The sequence below is a fragment of the Malania oleifera genome, chromosome 3, assembly GCF_029873635.1.
Source record: "Malania oleifera isolate guangnan ecotype guangnan chromosome 3, ASM2987363v1, whole genome shotgun sequence".
Classification (NCBI taxonomy): domain Eukaryota; kingdom Viridiplantae; phylum Streptophyta; class Magnoliopsida; order Santalales; family Ximeniaceae; genus Malania; species Malania oleifera.
In genome coordinates, this window is record NC_080419.1 from 45,519,616 (window position 1) to 45,540,766 (window position 21,151).

The window sequence follows — 21,151 nt, forward strand, 5'->3', positions numbered from 1 at the left end:
ACCTAATTTGGAGTCATACAAAAAAAATTATGGCCAAAACACTAAAGCGGGGTCACTGCTGTCAGACATCTGAACACTATTCACGGGAGGGACTTCAGATGACTGAACAAACCTCAGATGTCTGAAGATTTTCTGGACAGAATATAATGAAGGCAGTAGCAGTTCAGACGTCTGAACTCGCGACTTCAGACGTCTAAACACTGTTCAACGGGCAAATTTTTTAAATTCTAATATTTTAAAATATAGCCATTTGAGCTCTAAACTTTCTAAAATTTTGGGAAACACTTAAAGGAAACTTTTGCAACATGGAAACAAGTTTGAAAGCCTATAAATACATGGTTTTGCAAATCAAAATACATCCAAGAATTGAAAAATCTGTTTTGAGAAGCTGAAAGTACTCTTGTTCTTCCTAAGTTCTCTTGGTCACTCATTAAAAAATTCTTTTGCTGAGAATTCTGAAGTGCTGATCCTTCTTTCTCTAAGTTCCTACTGCTAACCCTCTTCTAAGAAGGATATTGGTGAATTCTACACTTGAGCTTCATTCTATTTCATATTGATATTTTACATTCAAAGTATATAATGCTGAAATTGTACTAACTTGCTCTTCGAGAGAGTATACTTGTACACAGATCTTATCTTGTGTTTCTTATAGTCCTTTGACATTCCAAGGGTTGTTTGGATCGTTGGCTAAGCAAGGGGACATTGCTTAGAGAGGCGGGCTCTAGCCTATGTAAGGAGTGAACGAACGAGGGAATATCTTTTGGAGAAGGCGGGCTCTAGCCTTAACCAAGGAATGTTGTAATCGGTATTGTTCCACCCGTCAACGGAACTGAACTAGTAAATCCTTTGGTGGTTTGCCAAAGGCGAGGACGTAGGCTGGGTATAAGCCGAACCTCGTAAAAATCTTCGTCTCATTCTCTCTTTCCCTTACTCTTTATTTTCAATGCATATTTAAATTGCGTGGATGGTTTAAATTTGAAAATCATATAAACTACATATATTTGGAAATCAAACAAACTTAAGGTTTAATTTTGATATAGGTTGCGATAACCGAAAGGGAGTACGTTAGTTACACCATATCTTGCGGAAACCATACGGGAGTACGTTACTTGGTTAACATCCCAAAGATAAATTTACCAAGAGTTTAGTTGAGTTCTAAATATTGAGAAGAGTGTAGATATTGTGTTGATTGAATGTTATATTGCACACATATTGAAGAAGTAAAACCATATATATAGGGCTTACAATTTCATATCCAGGGCTGACAACAAAAGGTATCTTGTGATTGAATGGTATAAAAGCTTGAGATTGATTGGATAGTGTTTGTATTCCAAGAGTGCTAAATCTTGAATGATTTCATCAATTTAATAATGCTGCAGTGAACTTATATTTGATAAATAAAGTGTGGATGTGTTGGTGTGGAGATTGCGATTAATTGTTTGAATGTTTTATTAGCTGTGTGGTTGATTAAAGAGATTAAGTTGTTGTGTGATTGGTGAAATTAAACAAACAAGTTAAAGAATTGGTTAAGTGTTTAAAGAAGTTAAGGATTCTTAAAAGAAGTTAAAAGAAAGTTTTAAAAGCCAATTCACCCCCCCTCTTGGGAAGCTATTCCTAATTTTAGTTGGAAATGGGATGTTGAGTACAGGTGCGTTTACCTTTACCAACAGCAATAGGAGGATCAACATCATAGGGAATATGATCATCAGATGAGGAAACCAACGGCGTGGTAGACAATAGTAGAAGCTAGAGGGGATTCTCTTCCTTGGAGCCTCTGTCGAGAATACACCTGCAAATTAGGATGATCAAGATGATGAAAACAAGTCGAACTACATGGAGACTCATATGGTTGGTTGGGCAAGGACAGCAAAGTAGAATCTAGAAGATTAGGCAAAGGAAGAGACTCATTGAGCTTAGAAGCACTCAGGGATTGGGTGTAGTAAAGTGTAGACTCAAAGAAGGTAACATCAGTAGAAACAAAGAAGCGATGCAGCATAGGACTATAACAACGATATCACTTTTGAGTATATAAGTAGCCTAGAAAGGCACATTTTATAGCACGAGGATCCAAGTTATCCACCCTAGGAGTTAGTTGGTGAACAAAGTAAACACACCCAAATATACGAGGGAGAGAGAATAAAGGTTAATTAGGAAAGAAAATGGAGTAGGAAATTTCATCACTGAGAACAGAGGATGGCATCTTGTTGATTAAATAACAAGCAGGAAGTACAACATCACTCCAAAACACTTTAGGTACATGCATTCGACAAATTAACGTGTGAGTGATTTCAAGAATTTGTCTATTTTTCCTCTCTGCAACCCCATTTTGTTGAGGAGTGTGAGCACAGGATGATTGATGGACAATACCAAATTGAGTCATTTACGTAGTGAATTGTGCACTGAAATACTCTTTAGCATTATCACTTTGAAGTATTCGAATTGGCAAACCAAATTGAGTCTTTATTGCATAACAAAAGGCACAAAATACATGAATAACTTGGAACAATCTTTTATTAAATATAACCAATTCATTTTTGAATAATCATCCACAAAGGTCACAAAGTACCGAAAACCGAACTTGGAACACAACTCTACTAGGGCCCCAAACAAAAGAATGAACTAACATAAAAGGGCTTGCAACCCATTTATTGACTCGGGAAGTGAAAGGGACATGATGGTGCTTTTCCAACTAACAAGACTCACAATCAAGACTAGACACAAAACTCAAACTAGGACAAGACATTTTAACTTTTCTAGTGAAGGATAACCAAGGCAACAATGAATTTGGAAAGGTGTGGCAGCTGCAGTGCAAGCGGCAGAAGGAGATAGTGGCTCAAAGTGATAAGAGTCCACCATCATCATGCCCTCCGCCAATCGCCTTCCTCATCTTCAAATCCTGAATAACCATGGAATCAAGGAAGAATTTCACTGAACAATTCATGGATTCAGAATCTTGCTAACAAACTTAAGATTGAAAAGAAATTTGGGAATATACAAAACCAAAGGAAGAGAAATAGAAGAAGTGGGATTTACATACCCAACTCTCTTGACTACAGTGTTGGATCCATTAGCAATAGTAACACAAGGTAAATTTGTAGGACATTGAAGAGTGGAGAAGAAGCTAGGTATACTTGTGATATGATCAGTGGTAGTGGAGTCTATAACCCAAGGACTAGGACGAGAAGTACTGGATGACAAGCATATTGTGGGATTACCTATTTGGGCAAGAATACAATGGGAAGAAAAGCTTGTTGTGACACTTGATACTGCTGGAACTTGGAATACTCTTCCTCTGACATGGATACAATACATTGCCCCCCACTCAACCCCAAAGGTAAGGAGTCAATGGTGGCTGCATTGGCTGCCCCCAAAGATGTGAAGTTGGTGGTGGTTGCATTGGTCACAACTGAAGGTCTACCATGGAGATCCCAACACTACTCAATAGTATGATTACTCTGTCCACAATGAGTGCACTTGCGAGGAGTACCTCTGCCTCATCCGTCTCTACCACCACAACCACTCAAACCACCTTGAAAACTTTTGTAGTTGTTTCGTAGAGAACTAGAATCACCCTATGTAGCAAAGGTTGTCCTCTCATAGCCAGATGCAAGAGAAGGAGAATGCGTGCTAAAGGAAGCACAAAGGACACGAGAATAAACATTGGCAAATGATGGCAACTCGGCACCACTAAGTATTTGGGACCAGATTGCCACAAACTAGGGTCTCAACCCTGCTAGAACACGAAATGACTATCATCTACTCCCTCACCTTCTGGATCTCACAAACGTTGGCATTTATACATTGCATGACATTAAGCTCCTTATGAATACTCTTTATCTCTCCAAAATAATCCGCAATGCTCCTATCTCCTTGTTGTAACCGAAAGTACTCCTGGGATAAATCATACATATGTGTAATGTTGCTAGAGTATAGAAGCTTGACATAATCCCAAATCTCCTTGCACATATCTAGATGCATACATTCTTGCAATCTGTTAGTCCATCAAATTCCATAAAAGGGAAAGGCATCTTCTTGAACCCACACTTCTTTTCTCTTCTCATCAGAAGGACCAAATTGGAGCAAGTGGTCAAATTTTCCTAATCCTAATAAATAAACCCAAACAACTTTAGACCATTAAACATAGTTCTTTCCATCCAACTTTTGAGTCGTCATCTGTGGCAATGTAGGGAACAAATTTTTTGGAGTCATAGATTCCATCCCAACACACACAAACCAGTAGCCACACCAATGTAAAGCAAGAAAAACAATCAAAACTAATCGAGACAATCACAAACTATGTGAAGCCCTGACCAAAGACTTAAATTTCAGTTGAAATACCAACATTTCGACCGAAATTTCGAATTTTGAGGGGTTCTGAGATTCATATTCGATTTTGCATAAATTTGACTGAAATTTTGAGATTTCAGTAAATTTCAGCAGTTATTTCGAAATTTTCTAGAAATCATAGGAAAAAAAAAATTTGGAGGGGGGAATTTTAGTGTTGTTCTCTGCCTTTGTTTTGTTTTTCCCACGTAATTTGTTGACTCCTTTTGTGCAACCCGTGACTATAAAGTGGAAAAAAGAGATCTTGTAGAGATGCTCTGTAGATGCAAGCCAGCAATTCCACAAATTCATCAAGAGGCTTAAGACCCTACCAGCTACCGATGAAAATATCTACATAATAATGTAAACAAAAGGAAAATATTTTTCTATAAATTAGCTTGTAGCATGCATTAGGATACATACCTCAAGGTCCTTGACAAAAGGCTTCTTCTTCTTCCATCTTCTACCTTCAAACTTCAAAAAAAAAAAACCTTAAATTTCAGCTGCCTCCTACCTCCACCTTTGAACTCTGAAAAGCCCAAGCCTTCAGCTCCCCTCCAATGCTCCGACCCTTCAACCCTCTCCCTCTAGCCTTTGGCTTCACCCTCCACCTCCATCTCCCAAGTTGCAGACGCGCAGCCAGCAGCAACACCTTCCATCGCTGCAATCTTCCTCTCATAGAGCTGCGAACAGGACATGACCCAGTCAACACTCGAGACTTGAGTCCACCTCAACGATTAGCAACAAGAAAAAAGAAAGGCAAATTGCCTGGTTTAAGTTTTAACTTTTAACTAACTTAGATTTTTTTTTTTTTATTTACTCAAAATCTCCCTTCTCCCCAATATATTAATGAGATTGCCCCTCCTTAGAACTTAAGATACATTTTCCCTATTAACCTCTCCCATTTACCCCCTTAATCCTAGATTGCTAGTAAATAGTAAGTTTAGTAACTGAATAAAATTAGAGTAATTTACTATTTATTTGCTTATTATAGCATAAATTAATAAATTATTTCATTTATTTGAATATTTTAATTTCCAAAATTTATTACTTAAAAGTAATTTTGTAAAAATTATCAATAAATTTGTAATTTTAATTTAATAATTTCATATTTCTCTTAGTTATTAATTTATCTTTATTTAGAATCTAAATATTTTTCTTTTAAAATTGTAGAGTAACATTCAAATAATTTTTTTTAAAAAAAATTGTATAAATTTAACACCAAATCATTATAGCCTAGTAATTAAATAAATTAAAGTAAGTTACTACTTATTAGCTTAAAATAGTTAAATTATTGCATTTATTTGACTAATTTAATTTCCATAATCTATTAGTAATTTTGTACATTATCATTCAATTTCGTAAATTTAATTTAATATTTTAATTTTTGTCTTATTTATAATATTTTATGTTGATAAAACATCTTAAATAATTTCCTTTTAAAATTGTTGACTAATTTAACACCTAATTTTTTTATTCATTGTAAGCTTGCAGGAAAGTAAAATTATCTGTAAAAATGTCTGAAGGACAAAACAAGATCCAGCATGGGAACATGGGTACCCGATGCCCAATGTAAAGAATGGATTTATTTGCAAATGCTACGGAATACAAATGAAGAGTGGTTGTGCAACAAGATTAAAAATGCACTTAGCAAATTATGACCCACAGCATAATATAAAATTCTACGACAAAGTGCCTCCAGAAGTTAAGCAGGAAATAAAAATTGTTTTAGAAAGAAAAACAGCAGCTAAGGCAAAGAAAATAGAAATAATAGAGGAAATAAAAAATGAATTGCGAGGGAACTTGATGCAACCACAACAAATTGATGAAGAGGACGATGTTGACGATATTGCATACCCATCTAACATTTCTCCCTATGAAAGGTCTGCATACCGTCGAGCATTCTATGCTTCAAAACAGACAGAATGGGAAAGAGATCAATCTCGTAAGTTTGCAGGTAGCCAACAAGGAGGCAGTTCTGGGGCTGGTAGTAGTGGAGGGCGACCTCCAATAAGGCAATCTCAAAGTGTGTGAGAACCAGAAATAGAGCCATATATTTCAAAGCCTTCTCAATATTACAAGTCAGATGCAACAAAACAAAAAAGCTTGAAAAATTTCTTCGAAGGAGGTAAAATAAAAGAAGAAATGAATAAGTTGATTCCAAGTTTTTTATATATGATAATGTTCCACCTAAGAAGGCAAAATCACCTCATTTTAAAAACATGGTATGGGGTTGCCAAGCAGCGAGAACGGGAGTCGATCCACCGATACCCTGTGAAATTAGAACAAAATACCTTAATTTAGAGGTAAAAGAAATGGAAGGCCGTGTAGAAGAAGTGAAGAAAAAGTGGACCACGTATGGCTGCACTGTAATGTGTGATGGATGGAGAGACCCTACAAAATTATCCATCCTAAATTTCATGGTTTACTCGAAAGGAAGTACAATTTTTCTAAAGTCAATAGATGCTTTTGACAAAATAAAAGACCATGAATACATATATTCCCTATTAAAACATGTTGTGCAAGAGGTAGGAAAGCAACATGTTGTCTAGGTGGTGACCGATAATGGCAGCGCCTACAAGCAAGTGTCTAAAATTAATGAAAAAATTCAACTTGTATTGGACTCCTTGCGCTGCCCATTGTATTGATCTCAGTTTTTTAGGAGATCAAAAAAAAGAGGTAGTAAGCATAGTGCAGGGGAGACAGATCACTAATTTTATATATAACCATGGATGGTTGCTTGCTAAAATGAGGGAGCACTGTCAAGAGGATATTGTGTGTCCAAGAGCCACATGATTTGCTACAAACTACATTGCCCTTGATAGCTTACAAAAATAAAAGTAAGTTTAAAATCTCTATTCACGTTTGATGAATGGGCTGAGCATGCTCTTAGTTGAACAAAATTGGGTAGAGAAATTGAAAGCACGGTTCTTAACCATCAATTTTGGGATAGAGTGACAAAAATTTGTAACATTTATGAGCCTATATATCGAGTATTGCGTATAGGTGATAGTGAGTGTGGCCAACATTAGGAGTTGTGTTTGAAGCAATAAGGGTGATGAAAGAGGCCATTGAAGTAGATGCAAGAAGTGCAAGATGGGTTCTCAAAGTAATCAATGACCGGAGGGAAAGAACCCTTGAACATCCTCTTCAGACAACAAGTATAAAATATTTATAAATTTCAAGAAATTCATATATCAAATTACTTATTACATATTTATATTTTACTTTAATTGATTAACAGCTTATTCTTTAAATCCAAAATTTCAATAGAAAGAAGGTGTTGAGGAAGATCCTTATTTTCTTGATGTAGTTCATAAAGTTTTTAACACCCTTGAGCCACATTCCTCTGGTCTGGATCAAATTGGAAATGAGGTATATTTTCAGAATAAAAATTAAATAAAATAGGCCTTAATCCATGTTTAATTATTCAATAACAATTTTTTTTAGATTATTCTATTTAGAGATGCTGAAGCTTCGAAGAAACACCTGCTAAAGCAGCTAGGGCAGCCATGGCACCTGGTAAGTAATTATATATAAATGTACAATACAAAGTTATAAACTTCAAGTACAATCTACTAAGTACTAACTTATGTTCTTAAAATATCTTGCACAACTGATTGGTGGATGATGTATGGATCAAGTGCTCCAATCCTAAGGAAGCTAGCATTGCGCATTTTGTCACAAACTACATCTTCATTAGCTTGTGAACGAAATTGGAGAACATTTATACTCATTAACACAAAGAAAAGAAATAAACTAGCCTACACCAGACTTCAGCAGCTTGTTTTTTGTTATTACAACATGAGGCTTCAAATAAGAGATATGGAGACCGAAATGGACAAAGTGGCTGAACAAGATCTCCTGGACCTTCTTGACATATCAGTTGAATTGGGTGTTGAGAATAAGTATCCACTTTTTTAGTGGATTAGACCATCCCATCTTGATGAACAATACGGAAGTCCCCACCCACAAATGGCCAAGCATGCACGAGATGACTTTGGCATTGATGTTAATTAGGTGATGGTAGAAGAAGTAATATCTAGTAGTGATGATTCACTAATGAATCTTGGGTCTAGATATGAAACTTTATCCACTATGCCCTCTGGTGGTGATGATGATAATGACAACAACGATGCTAGTGGTGACGAATCTAACCTCGGAGACAGTAGTGGAGATGGTGGGGACTATGGAGGAAATGAGGGATGGCAAGATTATAGACTAGAAGTGGAATATACACATCCTCCCCAACTAGAAGATGAGGGTTCACAAAGAGAAACGCGCTCAGTTGATAGGCAGTACAGTCGTAGAAAGGGAAAAGGGAAGATGCATCAAATAGAATAGGAGACCTTTTCTCTTAGTTTGGAATCTATGAGTATAGGAACAGAGTATGACTCTAATAGTTATAGTGGTTATGAATCTACATAGAACAACTCCTCACAATCTACATATGGCCAACCGTTTCCGTATGCATATGAGCAGACATGACAATATGGAAATTGGCAACCACATGCCTATGGGTATGGACAAACAGGCCAAGAATATGGGTATGATTAGTATACAAATGCAAAACAATCCTATGGACATACACAATATTTTGGAAATTATATGACACGGGGTGATTATTGTAAACAATATGTCATCTCGAAATCCCAATGATAGGGATAGGAGAGATGACTTTGAGCCACCAAGAAAGTCCATGTGGTATTAGATCATTAAATATATGAAATTTATTGAAAATGTAGTTGTTTAAATGAAAATTTGTTGCCTTAAATCATTAAAGGAATAGCTTCAAAACTATATAATCATTTGAATGTTCTTCACTTTATAGCTTGTTTCGCGATATGCAGTTTAATATCCTACACACTAAAAACTTGTCATATATGCATTTTTTTTAATGTATTTTGATACCATATTAAGCATAATCATCTATTTAAATATTTCCTAAAGTTTTATTGTAAATTTCCATCATTTACTATAAATTTTCGTAATTTCTTTAAATCAAAATTGAAATCATTTCCATAAATTGAGACCATCGAAATTTCCATCAAAATCGAAATTGAAGTCCTTGGCCCCAACACAACCATGGACGAGGTAAACAACTCACTGACAGATATAGCACTGCCACAGCCTCACATCTGGAATTCAAACACTGCCACTACTCGAAGAAAGTCACAAAGAAGCCTTCACAAACCCCAAACAGAGATTAACAGAGTACTACGAGTGCATGGTCGAAAAAGGTTGGATTTTTTAGCGAAAAATAGGCCCAACAGTTTGATAATATTGTATAGAGAATGAATCAAAACATAGCAGAGGAAAAAAAAAAAAAGTGGCCAGAAACTCACTCACACGCCGGAGCGTGGGATCGGCACTGCCGGCATTTGGCCAGTGCGTGAGGGCATCTGGTAGCTTCTCCAACAATGGGGCTTTGTGTGGTTAGGCTTCAAAGGGTTTTGTGTTTGGGTATATGGTTGGTTTCGTGAAATAATGAGGCATGGAGGTAGATCTAAGAAGGACAGCAGAGGTAATGGCTTTTCCGGCGACAGCTGACAAGAATAGGGTCGGATCACACTTTGATACCGTATTGAGATTTGGATTAAAATGAATGACCTAAGTTGAAGATAGGCTTCTCCTTCTATTTTTAATACAAATTAAATACATTCTAATAACAATAACACCCTTACTAACTCTCACTAATTAACATACTAACACACTTACAATAATAACACTAAAACACAAAAATAACCTCTAACACATACTAAAAGCATAAAATTATCTACAAAACCTAATTATGATTTTAGTATGTGCTTATAAATCTTCAATGTTTGCTTACCAATCAACACATGCGATTCATGCCTATTCAGTTACGTCATTTTCCTTTGGAAACTAATTCCCTTTGGCATATGGTCATTAAGGGTAAATTTCGCCAACTAGCAAATGCGTGGAATGCTAACATCACTGCTAGAGTTTCATACAAAGGCCCACGGAAATTCATTTCATATGTTGACTTTTTGAGTCCGATCCCGTTTTGATAATGACAAATCACAAGTATCGTATGTGTGTATTTAGTATTTGAACAGGTTTATAATTCAGCACACACATAAAAGAAAGGTGAAATGGAAGCCATGAAGCAATTAAAGCTTATATCACCTGGCGTATTCCAAGGAATATTCAAGAGCAAGGAATGAAGACATGTTTTATCTCAGTTGTAATGCATTTAGATTATATTGTATATGCATGTCTTGCCTAGTATGATGCAAAGCTCAATGACGACCATAGAATGACCATAGGGAATCAACATTTTCATGAAAAACCTTTTACTTAAAAAGTTAAAATCATTCAAAGGTTTTGAAACGATTTTGAGGTCAAAAGAGGGCCAAAATTTGAATTTTGTTAAGGCTCAGTCGACCGGCCTCTAAGGCCCAGTCCACCGGACTATGCAAATGGCCAAAAATGCTTATTTATAAAGGGTCCAATCGACCGGTCTTATAAGCCCAATCGACCGGCCAGTTCATTTGGCTAGAAGTGTACAGCCCCAGTCGACCAGCCTCTTGAAAGCTCTGGAAGCCCAGTCAGCCGGCCTTCATACACTTGAAGCCCAGTCGATTGGATCATGTGCTCGGCATGCCAAAGCACGCGAAATTTGAATTCTCCTTGGGCCAGTCGACCAGACCTCTCAGGTTGCTACAATTTTGAGCTTCCAATGGTTGAAAATTTTGAAAATAAAATTATATTTTATTCCCCAACTGTCAGATAACGGTCACAATTTGAAATGGCCTATATATATATATATCTTGCCCAAGGCATTTAAAATGACTTTTGCACATATATTTTATACACTTACATTTGTGGGCATCTATTTTGAACATCAAAGCTGCCTTATACTCTGTTCATTGCAAAAATCTTTTTGAAGGGAAAAAATTCTAGCTTCTCCCATTCTTTCTTTTTTGAAAATCATTTTTGGAGAAAGCTTTTGTTGGTTGTGGATCTTTGAAGAAGCCTTTTATTGTGCATTCATTTTACATCAAAGATCATCCACATTTATATTTGCAAAAAATCTTTTTGAGAGCAAAGCCGTAGGTTCTCCTGCATTCAACTTGAAAACTATTTCTGGAGAAGTTTTTATTGGGGTTGAATCTTTGAAGTATTTATCATACACATTTATTCAAAGATTGCAAAAATTTTATTGAGCAAAAATACACATACTCTATTAAGCTTAATTCATATCTTGTGAGAGTGCATCTAGATTTAATTTGTACAACTTCGCTTTTTGAGAAGCATTTATTTGTACGCACAAAAAATTTCTTATGTATCCTTACAGTTCGGGTAGTGAACCGTGCCAGGAGTGGGGTATCGCCTGAAAAGGAGGGCTCCATCCTACTGAAGGAGTGGTTGTAAAGGAGGGCTTCATCCTGTAAGGAGTGGTTGTAAAGGGGGGGCTCCACCCTATAAGGAGTGTTGTAAAAGGTTGCTCCACCCGGTTAATGGAACAGAATAGTGAAATCCTCAAGCGGGTTGGCTTGAGGCAAGGACGTAGGCGAGTACAGCTGAACCTCGTAAAAATATTGTGTTTGTGCTCTCTCTTCCCTTCACTCTATATTTTTTTGTACTTGTATGCTTATGTTTAATTTTTTGTTGTTGTATGTGTTGAATATTTGCATACTCAAATATTTGTGGGATTTGTGATTGCTTAGAAAAACCCTAGGCTTGCAAAATACTAATTGTGCTTTTCAAATTAGGGCAAGAAAGACCTAGATTTTTAAAAAATACCCAATTCACCCCCTCCCCCCTCTTAGGAATACACCATAAATCACACTTGGTATCAGAGCCTCATTGCAATAAGCTTAACCACTTTTTGTATAAAGATTGCATGGCTCATATTGGTGTATCCCCGTTTTGTGAAGGACATATCACTACAAGGCCTCCAATATTTTGTGGTGAAAATTTTTTTGTTTGGAAACTAAAAATGAGTATTTTTATAAAATCAATGGATTGGAGGGTCTGGCAAGTGATTGTTAAAGGGAATTTTGTGCCAATGAAAATAGTTAATAATAGTGAAATTCCCAAGTTAGAAAATGAGATGAATGAAAATGATATGAGGTTAATGCAAATTAATTCTAGTGCTACGAACAAGCATGTTGTGCTTTAGATACTAATATTTTTCATAAAATCATGGCATGTCAAAATGCTAAGGAAATGTGGGAAGAGCTTGGTAGGTGATATGGAGGAATCGAAGAGAAGGAGACCACTACTCCGGATGTTTCTACTTCAAATGATCAAAAAAAAGCAACTTGTTGCTTAATAATGTTAGTCGATGAGGAGGTACACATCTCTAAATCCGCTTCATTAAATGATTCATGTGATGATTATTGTGCTAAATCTTGCGATATATCTTGTGATGAATCATCTTATGAATCTAGTGATAGCATGCCTACATATAAAGAATTGCGAATGGAATATCTTAGGCTTCATAAAGTGCTAGAGAAAATATCTAAAAAGAACTCTAGATTGAAAAGTAAAAATAAAGAATTGTCAAAGGCTTTAGGAAATTTAAAAGAAGCCTATGCTACAATAGAAAAGGAGGAGATTGAGAAGGATATGAAAATCACTCACTTGGAGAGAAAAATTGAAGATTAATCTGAAATGATTTCCAAATGTACAAGAGAAAAGGATAACTCAAATAAATCCTTAGGAATTAAAAGAAATAAATTTTTGAAAAAGGATTTGAGCTCATCTTATAAATCCCATAGTCATTCTTTTGCCTCATCAAGTAAAAATAGGTTTAATAAGCCAAATTTTTCACATGAAAACAAAACATGCTCATATTGTGTAAGAAAAGGGCACATTTGGTTCACTTGTCCATTTGGTTCACTTGTCCATTTAGAGGTGCTAGAGGCAAAGATAGAAAAATGGTATGGGTTATCAAGAAAGCAAACCCCTCAGGACCAAAGGAAGAATGGATTCCAAAAGGAATTACATAATTGTTTAATTCTTCCTTAGCGTTTAGGATGCATTATAAAAGGGGGGTGTGATGACTAAAGGCTTGGGAAGTGGTTTGTGCTTAAAATGTTAAATCTTAGTACATGCTTTTACTATACTAAGAACCTTAGATAATCAAGCCAATATGAAAATTCAAGTAATATATCCAATCTAATCACTTAACGTATATATCATAATGATTGGTCAAGATATGAAAATATTGGCTATAGCATGCTAACTTTGAACTGAAAAGGAATGAGTTAATCTTACTTGAATGGGACGTTAGTCTCCACATAATTTATAGCATTCCTCTTATTTGTTAAAGTAAAGGTTGAAGGCCTAACCTAGTAAAATTTCTAGAACCTTATATTTCTGAGATGAGTAACATAAATCATCATATCTTGAATAATATCTCAGAAGCATGCTTGAGTAAATCCACTTCCAAATGGACAAAGGCATCTTTATTTGGTAAATAATTCTTAATGCTTAATTCATGCTTAAATATGAATATCCTAAGTTAAGCATATTTTTTCCATTGCACAAAATTGAGCTTTAAAGAGTAAATCATAATTCTGTGTACCATCCAACCCTAAACTCATTTTAGAACACAAAATCCTTGATCAAAATTTAGTCATCACTCATAATTAAGCTTGTCATTCTTCATGAGTGAAACCATCTCAAATCTAGTCATTAGCACTGATTATCATAAATTCCTAATCTATTAATGTGCTTGTTTAAAAACATCCTTTTATAATCAAATTAGGGGCATCCACTAAGGGATTCAAGTTTTTCACTTAGTCAAATCAAAATGTTCCCTGTGTGTTTAAAATGCAAAAATTCTCTAATTATGGAACATACAAAAGCTTTCTCCTCCATTGGAACTCTTTACCCTACCACGATTACATTCGGTAAATATTCATTTAATCATTGGTTCGCATCCTTGCTCAAAATTGCGAACATATTTAAAGGATACCCTCAAATTGTGGCAAATCAGAATTCACCAAAGAGCATTGTTCAAGAAAATTCATATACTCCTAAATGCTCATTGGGAAAATGTTTAGGACATGATCTCCAGCATGAAAATATTTTGAATATTGTCCACTCGTAATCACTTCTGAATACTCTTCTGAACTTGTTAGTGATTTAATTTCTAAGAGTATTTATCCACACTCCCTTCATAAGCTCTTGACTATAAATCAAATTAATTAGAGCTTTAGAATGGTGCTGGATGGCCAAGATGGTTGCACTAGGTTTAAATTTAGAAGAAGACACGAAATTTAAGAAAACCTACGTACATACAGCAAAAATGGAAAGTCATTAAAACTTGAGCCTCTCACATAATTGAAAGTCAAAAGAAAGGAGGCAAAATAGGCTTATGATATTGAAGGGACATTGTTTGAGACTTTTTGGTCCTCCAAGCCTGAGCATTCAAAGCCATGTTTAAATCATTGAAAATTGAGTAGTCATGGCTAAGTCTCTAAGGCATAAGATGACGATGAGTAGAGCGCATAACTGAGGGGGAGCAACTCCCTTTGCAATTCCATGGTTCCATAAATTAATGCTCTCATGATCTCACTTTGTTTATATGCTTTTATGAGAACAGCACTACAGCTTACTATCCATAATGTACTAAATGATTAAATTTCTTTGATGGATGGTTAATATCTAGTATCATGAACTGTTATCGGTTATACTGAATTGATTGATACCATCTGCATGGTTGATGCAGAATGCATGCTATAGAAATGTTTATGATATTTGCATGCTACTTGAAGTGAACGCCATCTGCATGGTTGATGCAGACTTTGTGAAATGCATACTGTAGAAAAATTTAGATTATTGCATGTTGATTGATCTTCGTTATGCAAAATGCTAAATGATTAATGATATACTACATAATGGACTTTTATTAAGGATGGTTGTATGATGAATAATTTCACAAATAAACTTCATTCTTAGCTGGAAACGCTTTTATATGTGCATAAGAACATACAGGGGAGCATAAGCTCCATCCTTAGAGAAAAAGCATGAAATTAACTACCTTAAGGACTCACATGCATCATACATGTTTTGTTATTTTTAGTATTAAGCCTCTTCTAAAAACCCCTAAACATCATATCATGTTCTTATGGAATCATACCTTGATAGTTATTTTTAGTATTAAGGCTTTTCAAAAAACCCCTAAACATCATATCATGTTCTTATGGAATCATACCTTGATATGGATTGTTCTTGGGTTTCATGAACACTTTGCATAACTTAAATTCTAGTTTTCTGACGCATATGTGTTCTAAAGGAATGATTTTACTGGTTGAATAAAAATGGCTTAAACAATAATCCAGTAAATTACTTAATGAGACAGACACACAAACCCCTTTCCCTTTGCCTTTCCCTTTCAGAAATGGCATGTTCAAGAATCCCTTCAACCAATCTCACTTCTTTAAGCCCATCCTTCCTGCAAGTTCCCACCAAGAACTGGTCCCTACCACTCATCTCTCTCTCAAGGCTTTTCATTTTTATTCTTTCTATTTATACATATGTTTAAGCATAATGATTTTTTTTTCCACAGTAATCTTAGGTGGACTATCATTCCAGATTTTGCCATATGATCTTTGTTTAAAATTTTCTGATATATTTAGGATCTATATGGTAGCCCATTTCTGGTTAAAAATATGAAATGCTCTTAAATGTTTACCAAAAAATTGTCATCTTGCTTGAACCTAGCGTTAATATTATTGTACAGCAAGCATAGTCCCTTGTACTTTTTGATAATATCAAAAGGGAAATTTTCAAAATAAAATTTTTATGGCAAGATATGAACTTAAGGGCTTCATTGTTTATATGATACTATTGAAAAGGGCATGGCATGGTTTATTCAATATAGAAATACGCGCTAACTAGTTAGACTAAAATTATGCTTAAACCTACACTTAGTTACCATAAGCCTTGTGTTTTGAACTCCAATTTTTACAGGTCTTATGTTATATTAGAATTGAAATGGTTTGTGGATTTTTCTAGTCTGACCATGCTTAACATGTCATTTTAAACTCAAATAGCTAGTTTATACTGTTTTTGCGTGCAAAATGCCAAATTTTTTAAAATAGTTATAAGACTGCTTGCTATGTCTAGCTTTTGTGTCAAATAGAGGGAGGGAGCTTCTCAAGCTACGGGATCTTAAATGCTTCAATGTTTTATACTTAGCTTGGCCCTTTTGTTGATGCCAAAAGGGGGAGAAATTTCTGAGCAAAATGCAAAATCTTTTTAACCCTAATCCTTTCGAATTTTAGATAGGGCAAGTATCTGAGCTACATTGCCAAAACCAATGTCTTCTTTCTTAGATATGCTTGAGCTACATTGTTTATTTTTTAAGTTATGCATATTGTAAGGGGAAGCCTTTTTAGGCAAACCTCATTTTACTCTCGTGTGTTTGTCATCATAAAAAAGGGGGAGATAGTTGACTTTTTGAGTCCAATCCCGTTTTGATAATGACAAATCACAAGTATTTTATGTGTGTATTTAGTATTTGAATAGGTTTATAATTCAGCACACACATAAGGGAAAGGTGAAATGGAAGCCATGAAAGATTTAAAACTTATATCACCTGGCGTATTCCATGGAATATTCAAGAGCAAGGAATGAAGACATGTTTTATCTCAATTGTAATGCATTTAGATTATATTGTATATGCATGTCTTGCCTGGTATGATGCAAAGCTCAATGACGACCATAGAATGACCTTCGGGAATCAACATTTTCATGAAAAACCTTTTACTTAAGAAGTTAAAATCATTCAAAGGTTTTGAAATGATTTTGACGTCAAAAGAGGGCCAAAATTTGAATTTTGTTAAGGCCCGGTCGACCGGCCTCTAAGGCCCAGTCCACCGGACTATGCAAATGGCCAAAAATACTTATTTATAAAGGATCCAGTTGACTAGCCTTATAAGCCCAGTCGACCGGCCAGTTCATTTGGCCAGAAGTGTACTACCCCAGTCGATCGGCCCTTGAAAGCACTAGAAGCCTAGTTGACCGACCTTCATACACTTGAGGCCCAGTCAACCAGATCATATGCCCGGCATGCTGAAGCTCGCGAAATTTGAAATTCGCTTTGGGCCAGTTGACTGGACCACATCCCAGTCAACCGAACCGCATGGGTTGCTACGATTTTGAGCTTCCAACGGTCAAAAATTTTGAAAATAAAATTATATTTTATTCCCCAACGGTCAAATAACGGTCACATTTTGAAATGGCCTATATATATCTTGCCCAAAGCATTTAAAATGACTTTTCCACATATATTTTATACTCTTACATTTGTGGGCATCTATTTTGAAAATCAAAGCTCCCTTACACTCTGTTCATTGCAAAAATCTTTTTGAAGGGCAAAAATTCTAGCTTCTCCCATTCTTTATTTTTTGAAAATCATTTTTGGAGAAAGCTTTTATTGGTCTTGGATCTTTGAAGAAGCCTTTTATTGTGCATTCATTTTACATCAAAGATCATCTACATTTATACTTGCGGAAAATCTTTTTGAGAGGAAAACCCTATGTTCTCCTACATTCAACTTGAAAAATATTTCTAGAGAAGTTTTTATTAGATTTGAATCTTTGAAATATTTATCATACACATTTATTCAAAGGTTGCAAAAATTTTATCGAGCAAAAATACACATACTCTATTGAGCTTAACTCATATCTTGTAAGAGTGCATCTACTGAAGGAGTGGTTGTAAAGGAGGGCTCCACCCTTAACGGAGCAAGATAGTGAAATCCTCGAGCAGGTTGGCTTGAGGCGAGGATGTAGGCGGGTACAGCCGAACCTTGTAAAAATACTGTGTTTGCATTCTCTCTTCCCTTCACTCTTTATTTTTATGTACTTGTATGCTTATATTTATTTTGTTGTTGTTGTATATGTGTTGAATATTTGCATACTTAAATATTTGTGGGATTTGTGTTTGCTTAGAAAAAACCCTAGGCTTGCGTAATACTGATTATGTTTTTCAAATTAGGGCAAGAAAGACCTAGATTTTTTAAAAATACCCAATTCACCCCCCTCCCCTCTTGGGAATACACCATAAATCACATCACAAATATCTCGCTTCTTTCCTGCATCAAATATAAAGTAGGAGATGATCACTTTTGGAAGGATCTTTGGGTTAGGAACTTGAGCTTTTCAGTAGCTTTTGCTTCTTTCTTCAATCATGCTTTGTGACATGGACCACCAATTTAAACCCAATTGACAGGACGTGCGGCACTCGTCGAGGCTCTCCCTCGACAGAGTCAGCCAACAACACATATTCAATCCGGCTGTCATGAACACTTGAGAGGTTTTCGAAAGCCATCATAGGCATGAAATATTAGTTCCAACAATAATGAATTCATGAAGACAAACAACCTTCATACTCAATGACATGTGGAACTAATTGTTATATTCAATCAACAAGACAACCACACAAGCCATGATTCGAGTTATTCAATATCCAGTATAAAAATCCCTGGAGAGGGCAAGTGAAGACATCTCTCCTCCCCATTTAACTGAGGTCATACTGTCAACCCCTAACATTCTCCCCCACTCACTCTATTGACGACCTCGTCGATGTATTTGTAAGAATACTTCACACTCTTGTTGTTGATGACCTTCGTGATTGACAATATGTCTACCAAGTTATACTTTACATATTCAGTATCGACTCTATATGACTCATGCACGGTATGAAGGAATAATGAATACTCACTTGCAAAGAGCTGAAAAGGGACACCGACTCATCCATTGTGTGAGATTACGACGACTACTGACTTGCAAAGAGTTGAAAAGATAAACGACTCATCCACTGTGTGAGCTAACTACAACTACTGACTGGTAAAAGAGCTAAAAAGGGATACGACTCATCGACTATGTGGGATAACGACAGCAACTAACAAGTAAGGATCTGAAAAAGGATACAACTCCTCGACTATGTGAGGTAACTACAACAACTGACAGGTAAAGAACCGAAACGATATAGTTGCCTACTTTCCTAGGTACTTGGCGAAAACCATTATCCTTTCTCTACCATACCAACCGAAGCATGCATCATTTACCCTGTCAACCCTTTAGTGCTTGGTGTGACACCCTACCTGCTTTCCTGGGCGCTTGGTCTGAACCATTACCCTTTCTATACCATGTTGACTTACAGAGCGTGCAGCGCTCACAATGCCTTCCCTTTTGCACTTTTGTGTGGCACCTTGCCTACTTTTTTGGGTGCTTGGTGTGAACCATTACCTTCTCTCTGTAGTCTTACTGGAAGTCCTCTGCTCACTTACCCATCAAATTGTCAGGGATTCTTTTCCCATCCTCTGTACGCGCAATATAGAAACGATCTCAATTAACTTTCGTAAGGCAGCCTTAAGCTCTATTGGCACAAACCCATGGGATTCTGGATTGCATCCGACCTTGATGTCTTTCAACCTATTCAAGGCTTCCGACAGCTCAATATTTTCAGACAGACCTCAAGCTCTATTGGTTTGTTTCCCGCAGGGAGGCCTCAAGCTCTATTGGCACTACCCTTTGGGATCATGGATGGCATCACGCCAGCGATGTAATTCAACCTATTCAAGGTGACAACTCAATACTCTTCGGCAAACCTCAAGCTCTATTGGTCCACTTCCCGTAGGGTGGCCTCAATCTCTATTGGCACTACCCCTTGGGATGATGGATGGCATCATCCCACGATGTGTTTCGGCCTACTCAAGGCTTCCAATTGCTCAATATTCTGGGGCAGACCTCAGGCTCCATCGGTCTACTTCCCGTAGGGCGGCCTCAAGCTCTATTGGCTCTACCCCTTGGGATTATTAATGGCATCACGCACTCGATGAGTTTCCAACTGCTTAAACCTCCTTTCGAATACCGCAAGATTTGTTTGTCTTTCTCCTTCATGAGATGGGAGATAACATCATGCCCTCAAATCAACCTATTCTCGAGGCTTTCAACTACTCCATACCTGGGATTCTTATACATGGAGTGACTTACTCAAGTTCCACAATTCAGTTTACAAAATCAATTTTCTATTTGGAGGCCTCAACTCAATTGCACGCCTTTCTCTTGAGTTGTCCCTTGCCTTACATGCTTCCACATAGTTTTATTTTTACAAAATTTAAAATTCTCATTTTGCAACTCAGTGTTCACGCCCACCGGGCTCACGCATACCGTGCTCTGATACCAACTATCACAGACCGCCAATTTAAACCCAATTAACGAGCCGAACGGCACTTGTCGAGGCTCCCCCTAACAGAGTCGGCCAACAACACACATTCAATCCGACTGTCATGAACACTCATGAGGTTTTTAAAAGCCATCATAGGCATGAAATATCGGTTCCAACAATAATGAATTCATGAAGATAAGCAACCTTCATAATCAATGACATGTGGAACTAGTTGTTATATTCAATCAGAAAGACAACCACACAAGTCATCATCCAAGTTATTCAACATCTAGTATAAAAATCCCTGACGAAGGCAAGTAAAGACATCTCTCCTCCCCTTTTAACTGAGGCCACATTGTCAACCCCTAACACTTTGCATCTTGAGGCACCTATTTCTTCTTTACTCATTATCAATAGTTATTGGGGCTTTGAGTTTTGTAGGAATCTTAAGATAAGGATATGGAGTTGTTTAACACTCCTTAGTTTGTTGAAATGCTTTTCAGTTTTATAACTGCAGGAATGTTATGATTTGTTGTTTGGATACTTCCAGCATCTTTGCTTGTAAGTGTTTTAATCCTTTTATTCTCATCCAACCAGATCTTTTCTTTCATTTCCTCTTGCTAATCATTTGTGGAAAGCTAAAATTCCTTCAAAATGTAAAAGCTTTAGT

The 21,151-nt window shown here is 36.3% G+C and overlaps 1 protein-coding gene across 1 annotated transcript in view; it reads right to left on the reverse strand.

The window, feature by feature from the left end:
- Window positions 1-21,151, reverse strand: part of LOC131151772 (uncharacterized) — an 89,984-nt gene that overhangs the window by 41,290 nt on the left and 27,543 nt on the right. The gene's annotated exons all lie outside the window — the stretch shown is intronic.